Source organism: Perna viridis, chromosome 12 (assembly GCF_037379345.1).
Source record: "Perna viridis isolate PV_CMFRI_1.1 ecotype Kerala chromosome 12, ASM3737934v1, whole genome shotgun sequence".
Classification (NCBI taxonomy): domain Eukaryota; kingdom Metazoa; phylum Mollusca; class Bivalvia; order Mytilida; family Mytilidae; genus Perna; species Perna viridis.
The window spans coordinates 24,284,634-24,293,808 of NC_142456.1; the positions used below are offsets into that span (position 1 = coordinate 24,284,634).

At 32.8% G+C, this 9,175-nt stretch overlaps 1 long non-coding RNA gene across 1 annotated transcript; it reads left to right on the forward strand.

Moving 5' to 3' along the window:
• The first annotated feature begins 349 nt into the window (after positions 1-349).
• On the forward strand, positions 350-9,175 carry LOC148601770 (uncharacterized). The gene is made up of 2 exons (XR_015917337.1): positions 350-514; positions 8,835-9,175. It is a non-coding gene; the product is annotated as an uncharacterized LOC148601770 (long non-coding RNA).

Genomic DNA, 9,175 nt, shown 5'->3' on the forward strand with positions numbered 1-9,175 from the left:
TCATGAGTCGTTCAAACGTTCTAGTGACTGAAAACCTTTCTTTTGGATTACCCCTTACCCTAGGGTCTACTACACGAAGGAACATTGTACATCGTATATGCCCGATATGAACTTGTAATGTTTCTTTGGTGACCATATTTACATGTACTAAATAAATCAGAAATTCAAAATTCATACTATATTTATTTATATAAAATCATTGAACTATATAAATACAAAACATATATTTGGACAAACCAAAAACAAAAAAACAAAAAAAAACACATTCGTTTAAGGGAACATGACATGAACGAATATAAAACGAAGAAACAATAACATAAATTAATTGGCGGTGCGACATACATAGGAATTAATCATATCCTTAAGGAACATCGAATATATTTTGTCTTAGCGACTATTTATACAAGGAACGATCCAGGTGTTAACACTTGTCCGGGTTATAAGCAGGAGAACACAAACATGAAGTCCGTTCTTAATTTGATTCTTACGTTGGCTTTACTGTGTGTACTGGCATGTAAGTACAATGTATATAGTGCTAGAGAAGTGCATTTAGTGAATTTTATGTAGAAACTTGCTTTAAGTCCCTTTCTTTCAATTAAAGAGGTATGAATGAAAAAAAGTTTATTGGTTGCGTGTATCTCTCTGATAGCAAATATACTAACTTTTGCTCAGAAGTTAGTACATGTACATGTAGAGGCGTTATCAGAGAGGGTAATAACATACTCGATGTATATAATAAAGAGGTACATGTACTATATTACAATGTAGTAGAAAGTCTAGATTTCATGTACATAAACGCTTTCTATTGTTTTTTTTTCTTTTTTTAGGTTTTGTTTTTACGAATGTTTTATTTCTATGAACATTTTAATTGATTCATCTAATACTTCAAAACATTTTCTTATCTTACATATTGATTTTTTTTTCTATAAATGAAAATTTAACGAACCTGTAGTTTCAAAATGACCTCTATAAATTATTGGGAGATAAATGCTAGTTCGAATTTTGCGTTTTGAAGAAGACTAACAATTTGAAATTTATTTCACATTAAATTGTATAATGATTTCGTGAAATGCAAATGAAAAATTGTTATTTCGATTACATGTACATGTACGTGTACACGTACTGCATAAAATACAAAATGTACAATGAACACAATTATAATGACAGAAAAGTGTATAAAAATGTGTCTTATTGGTAGGGGCCTCCCTTAGACATTAACAAAAATTAGAGCCTATAAGTATACTCAGAAACAACAGTTACACATTTGTATTAATATACAAAATCATAATGCAGTTGAATGAAAATTACTCATTATGCACAGCGTAGATACAAAATGAGCGATGGTGCTAATATCATCAAAGTTTTCCCAATGGCTTTAACTGACTGCGTACTTGTAAAGGGTCAGATCTAGGATTTCAGATGAGGGGACTTAAAATGAATTAAAGGCCGAGCGAAGCAAGGAAAGATAATCTTTGTGGGTAGAATTTGTGAAGGTTAAGATTTCATGTAAAAAAAAGAAAATAACAATTTGTAGGGAGAGCATACCCTGACACGGCTTTTTCTTGGATCTGCTCCCGACATATACATGTAAAATAAACGAAGAAATCAGAGCATCCAATGTACGCGAATCCGCAATGTTATTAAAACGGGATCCTTTAAAGAGTAATCAAGGGAACCAAGGTTATAGCGCTAATCAAAAGAATGTAATCCAGGGACAAAGACCAGACATGGAAAACAGACATACACAACAAAGAACATAAAGTAACTAAAATCATACATACAAAGTAACAAAAGTAAATGAGCAACTCGGACTCCACTAAAAACTGGGAGCATGGACCAGGTGCACCGGTAGGGTGATTGAAAGATTCTGATTCAAAATTGTAAAAGGAGTTCATTCAAGGCTATAATTTACTTGTCTGTGCTTGAATTATTACAAGTATCTACGAATTCAATAAACTTCCCATCAAAGGAAGAGTTCGAAAGTCAATGCCCTCTCTGGGTCCATCACGTAGGTCAGTCGTTATGTAATATATTATATCATTAATCACATATACAGGCTGATCCAAAGGGTTGATAGGCCCGACCCCCTTATCAAATAACAAAAATAAAAACAAACGTATTTTCGTGTGAAAATCCGTGCATTAAAGCATGTTAATCAAGGATTTTGTTGTCCCCCCCCTGGTGGGACCTCCTTAGATCCACCGATTACAACTTACATGTATCGCCAAACCTATCATACATTTTTGTACCTGATGAAAGGACATTGATTTTAATTTATCTTCATGCTCATATGGTGATATAACAAGTAGAATAATTACTTCAATACATGTTAAATATCAATACTAGGCTAAGAGAGGTCAGAAATGATTTTGTTCTTAGAGTCATCTCCCTTGTTTTTATCTTAATTGTATGTAAATATATAATAATGGTTAAATTGACAACTGATGTCTAATTATTCGACATTAATATCTCTGTTTGTGGTCTTAAACTTGTATTTTGTGAATCATTGATAATATTATATAAATAATTATTATTTATGACAAAATTCGTCGTGATAAAAAAGATTAATACATGTACATTAAAAAGACATGAAGGCGGACAATTTATTTCATGCTGACTTCTCATTTTAATATTTCTTATTGTAAAATTACTGATTTCTTCCCACTGAAGGCACTCTTCGTAATATCAAAGATTAAACAAAAACAGAACTAGCATACTAGATAAGTGTACAGTGCATGTACATGTAGGAAACTATCAGTTTCTTTACTTCTGCTTGGACTCGAATATTTACGGTCCTCTTTACCAAAAAAAAAAAAAAAAATCGAGAGGAACAGCCTCCACGTTCACCTGTTAAACGATAAACTGGTTCATGCATATGTAACCTAGATGTATCAGACTGACTGTGCTGGCTCATATGCATGTGACCTAAATTTACCATAAAAAATTGAACTCTCTGACACTATTATGTATGTATGCTTGCACACTGAAACCACTGTAATATGAAAAATAAAAAAATACATGTACTAGTATACAGAACAATAAAAAGAAACAGCCTCAATGTTTACCCGCTAAACGATGTCAACAGTACTGGTTCATTCACTTATAACCTAGATTTACCAAACTGACTGTGCTGGCTCATGCACATGTAACTAGATTTACCAGAATGACTGTGCTGGCTCGTGCACCTGTAACCTAGATTTAACAGAATGACTGTGCTGGATCATGTACATGTCACCTCAATTTATCAGACTGACTGTACTGTGCTGGCTCATGCACATGTAACCTAGATTTATCAGACTGACTGTGCTGGCTCATGTATATATGTAACCTAGATATATCAAAGGACTGTTCTGGCTCATAAACATGTAAGATAGACTGACACTCTTATATCAGAAGTACACAAAAAAGGAAGGCTGGTCATGAAAACGAAATCTCTCTAACATCATTTTGCATGGATGCAATACAACCTTCAACCTTCAACGCATTATAGCCTTTTGTTTGACTGTAATCTTGCGTCCATTGTCAGACATTTGTTGCATTATAGAACAAAACCTTCGTTCAGTCGAATATATGATACTTTGTACTAGACTAGACCGAATTTCAAATGTGCTAGCACACCATAGCAACAGCCAAAAGAAAAACGTATTAGCCACATAGACTCAGTCATCTCACTCCGAGCCAACGCGCAGGACCAAAAATCTTATCCTAACAAATTAGTCATGCAAAACCAATATCATATGTACATGAGAACCTTATATGAAACATTTTTTACTCGCCGATTAAGATGTTACAGTAGTTTGTTATTACTGTGCCTTTTTTTTTTTTTTAAAGAATTCACGTTTTTCATTAATAGACTCTGCTACATATACACACATGTACATGTAACAACCATTGTGACATATACGTAATTTCGTATTCAAGATTTAAATTTGCACGGTTCTTTGACGGAGTAGTTATACAATTCAGGTGCATTTGTTGGGTCAGGGTTATTGTTATTCAAAATTGATTTCAGCGATACAATTTGTACATGCCGGATGGAGGTCTCGTGTAACACTTTTCTATATAGGGCTAAGACTTCGATGTAAACACGATGTTTGACACACTGTAACATGAAACAAAACATCACAGATTCACCAATGAATGAGATATATATTTTTACTGTTTAAAATAAAAAAAAAATAGATATTTTTATAGACTAATTATACAAGTAAGTGGAGTAAGTAAACATTGAACCCAACGAGCTAAGCACGGGTTAAATTGCATCGTTTTACTTGTTTATAGAGAAATCGATGGATTTGTAAAATAACGTGCAAAAAAACTTTTTTAATACACCGAAATTAATAATTAAGAATTTTTAACTTTATTTGATTTTTTTTCGTAACCGTACAGACGTTCCTTAATTTTTGTCTCGAGATGATTAATTATTCTTATGATTTTAATTTACTTGCACCCGTTGGAAGTCATTTTTTAGACAGACAATATGCCCCACATTAAGCCAACATAACGCTGTACAGTTGCAACTTTGGACACATGTTTCTTTTATTCACCCGAGTTTCCATGTCATTTTTTTTATCATATAAACTCCATGTATATGTCATGCTTTCAAGATGGTTAACCGCTAGACATGTACATGTAAATCAAATGTTCAAGTTTGGGAAATAAAAATTCAACTAATTTTTATACGACCAAAAGATATGTTTTCGGTCATCTAGTGGTATTATCGTGTCGTCGTCATCGTTGGCGTCCGTTAACTTTCGTTTATTTATGATAACTTATGATAAGGGAGGTAATTCAAATAGAAAAGTCTTCAATCACTAGAACGTACATTTGAATGACTCCTGATATTCATGATATTAAGTGATACTGATGTGAAAGGGGAAAAATCCCCAAGTTCAACGTCTAGAACAAAGATATCAGCATCCAGTAACTTTGCAATTTGTAAAGTAGGAAATTGAAGTATGCGTACATTGAGAAGTATATCTTTCACAAGATGGGAAAATGTTTAAAATAACGGTATCTATTGCAGACAAAGATTCCTTTAGATGCAATTTAAAATTGATATATGAACTATAAACTAGCTATTAATAGCATGAATTAGACAGTATGGTTAACAAATAACCGAGCCAGTTTTATAACTCCTTAACTTTTTAGAGTAAAACAAATAGAATATGTAAGTCTCGTCACGTGACTCCGTGGTTTCATGAGAATGGGTCCTCGTCTACCATTCAAATGCATAGAGATTCGTAATTTACATATCATTGGGTTCAATATTAAAAGCAAAACATCTTTTTGTGTAAAAATACTGATAAAAAATGACAAATATCTAGTTTTACAGGATAAAAAAGCATAAAATAGAAGATTTTGCATTGTGATGCAGCGTTTCGATTTCCCAGAAGTAACCAATAAAATGCAGATCGGTCATCGGATTTCAATACGTTCTACGCCAGAAATTCCGGAAAGAAAACTGAAACTAGAACGAGACTTACAAACCTTATATGCACCTACGTCAACATATGACTTTATCCAGCATACAACTGTGTCCCATCATACAGAAAATGTATTTTTGTGACATTAGCTTGCATCATTCTATGCTCTCAGCAATACTCTTTATTTAATATAAGACATCATAATTTGATACATGATGTATTAGGTAACTTTAAAAATGAATGCTTATATGACTTAAGGCATTAGTTTGACTGACCAAGAAATTAATAGCATGAATTAGACAGTATGGTATTTCAATGCTGTATCTCAAGATAATTTAAAAAATAAAAACAAATGAGAACTTTCCTAAAATTGTGTTTCGAAATGAATAGTCCATATTATATCATTTTTTTTTAAAGAAAATTCAATTAAAAGTTTCTGCAAAGTAGAGGTTTTTATATAGGCAAATAGCTTACAACTGCCCCTACATTTTGTTATTTTGTTACAATAAAAGCCAAGTTACTCTTCTGCAACATTAACAGAATAACAAAAAATCATCTTAAATCGAATATATTAATCCTTTCAAGTGAATTTTATTTGGTATTTGTTTATGTATATATTCTGTAAAATATGATCCTTACATACCAGTTATGGTTTAGTTTAGGGCAATGATTCAGATTTCTAAAAATAGAAATTTTTTAGTCCTTATTGTTCGAAATCTGCACGTTGAAATTTGTTTTAAAATTGTCAGATGTACTGCAGTTAGAGTAATATTATGTACAAATTTAAAGAAAATTTAATTTTGGGAGTACCTCACCTCAGGTCTACTATCTTAAGTAAAACTTTTCCGATCTTTCTAAAATTTTACATGTAACACATTTCTCCATTGGTTATGGCGGAAAGCCCTATATCTTTTGGAGTTTTTTTTTTTTAAATTAGGGGCTAAAAGGAGAAAAATGGACATTATCATTGGAATTGTTAGGAAAAATATACTGTTAATCCAATTTTTATTATTTCAATGTGCTCTTTTTGAAATTCTGTTTTAAAACCATCCTCTCAAGTCTGGGTTTTGAGTCCACACTCGCTCCCTCAAACCCCTGACATTACTCATTCATATTTAGCGGGTATCGTCCAGCGCCATCTAGTGAGTTACCTAAATTTAACCCGGATCCCTAAAATCACTCGTAATAGAAACTCTTCGATATAACTAACAAAATGGCTACATACACATAACTTCATTTTTTTTCGCTGAAGACTCTAAACAGAATCTAAAGTTATCATTTTTTGGTCATATCGAATCATTTGTGACATCTTACAACTATCAGTTACTCGTATCATTGTTTACCTTTCCACAGACATTATATGTCAAATCAATTTTCATTGGTGCTTCGCACCCGGAGAAGCAACCAATTGGAATTGGCTGGACGATACCCGCTATATATGAATGAGTGATGTCGGGGGTTTGAGGGAGCGAGGGTGGACTCAAAACCCTGACTTGAGAGGTTGTTTTAAAACTTGTTTTGGTCCAATTTTAACATTTTTTTTATTGGATTCCTTATGGATTTATCAATCAGATTTAGATATCTCTTACGGTTTTGGTGTTATAGGGAGTCAAAAGGTCCACATCCCCATAAATGTCTTTTAATTAATTTTTGGTCTGATTTCGTTTTTTTTTAAATTGGAATCCCTATGAAAATTTTTCAACCAAATTTCAGATATATCTTACGGTTTTCGAGTTAGAAGGAACCAAACTGGGCCTTATAAAAAAATCTACTTTTTTAATTTTTTATCCGATTTCGAATTTTTTTATTGGATTTCTTATAAAAATCTCTGTCTGAACGATCCAATCGGATTTCAGATATCGCTTACAGTTTTCGAGTTATAAGGAGTCAAAGGGACAGCATTCCATAAATCATCTTAAAAAAAGTTTGTTCTGATTTCGAAAATTTTAATTGATTTCAAATTTTGTGCTAATTGAGTCCAAAATTGTGTCCATAATGTACTCCACCTGTGTCAAAATGCTGCGGTCGTTTCACAATACGTTCCGCAAAGCTCTTTATTAAGTTAAACAAAGTCATATGTACTTATGTTCGTGAATCGATAGACGAGTGGTCTTATATTTGAAATACTTGTTTGTTATGAATGAAAAAGTATATTAAGATGAAATATTAGCGTACAATATAGGAAGAAATGATTCATAAAACTAAACAACAAACAACAAAATAAAAACAAAAAAACAACATCAACATTTGTAAACAACAATAAACACAGCAACAATAATAAATGAAATTAAGTCATTAAAAACAAACCTAAAATAAAAACTAAAACTAACAAAAAAAAATAAATAAATAAAAAAATAAATAAAACAAATCAACGTAAAGTTGTACGGATAAAAATGTACTGTATCAAGATCTCCCTCAACCTTACATAAATGTAAAAAAAACCGATTATCGGTCTGATTGAAATTTTGGCCAACCCTATCAGATTCATGTACACAGACGTACGGACGAAGGCAAGTACCGTACGTATGCTTTCGTCTTCTTATGGTACAGTACTGACCTCGTCGTACTTTTATCGTGTCGTGTCCAGTCACTTAGAGTGGCGGATCCAGAGGGGATGCAGGATGTTGGCACCCGCTTTATATTGGACAATTTGCATTTTTTGTATGTGTAAAATTGACAAAAAATGGTAAATAATTAAGAGCACGCCCCTTTTCTGAGGAACCTCGGTTGGCACCCCTCCTTTTCTAAGTGTCTGTATCTGCCCATGTGGTTCATCATATGTAAATGTAAATATGCAAAACTGCACATCCTTTATAGTTCTATGTTCTAAATAAATACAGATACAAATGCGCATTATACAACTTAAACAAGAAGGTAATATCTCGTTTGACACTTCTGACACGTGCACGCGCATCTACATCTAATTAATTCATAATTTAGAACCCTTTGTGTCATTATAAATGAATGCATTATTTTAAGTATATATACGACATTTAGTTTTATTATTTGCGTGTTAAGAAGGCCGCAGGTCACATGTACATCAGTTAATAGCTCAAATGTCATTTTTGTTTATAACGATACTTAGAATTAAGTCACCGTATAAAAGGGTTCATTAGGGGCAAATGTTACTTAGGTGTACTTGCATATATGTTTTTACTGTTTATTTAAGCTTGCAGTGGCGGATCTAGGGAGGAGGGTTCAGGGGTTGAAACCCTCCCTTTTTATTGGAAAATTTGTCATTTTCATCAGTAAAATTGACAAAAAAATGGCTAACATAGTCATAGCACCCCCTTATTTGTGAGGAACTCCGGATTGCATCCTTCCTTTTCAAAGTGTCTGGATCCGCCCTTAGCCTGCATGTGTAGTGAAATTTTGCATTTAAGTTTTTACGGATTGTTCTAATTTTAGGTTCAGTCTCCGGTCAGTCATTGGAAACAGATGATTGCAAATGTCAATTCGAGTGTAACGAATCTGTGCAGTTTGAGCACGAAGAATGGTCTTATGTGTGTGGACCTCAGCTGAAGTGTTGTCTGCCAAAATTCTGGGTCCATGATTATCCTAGTAATCAAAACTGGGGATAAACTTGACTATTAACACCGACAGTCATGTGCTCCACGAGTTTCGTTGATCATTAGTCTTCATCATCACGTGACCGTTTTGTAAATGTGATACCCTGCTATATCAACATTATTTAATTAAAATTTGATATTTGTACTTGATTTATTAATATAAATATTTTAAACTTTTCA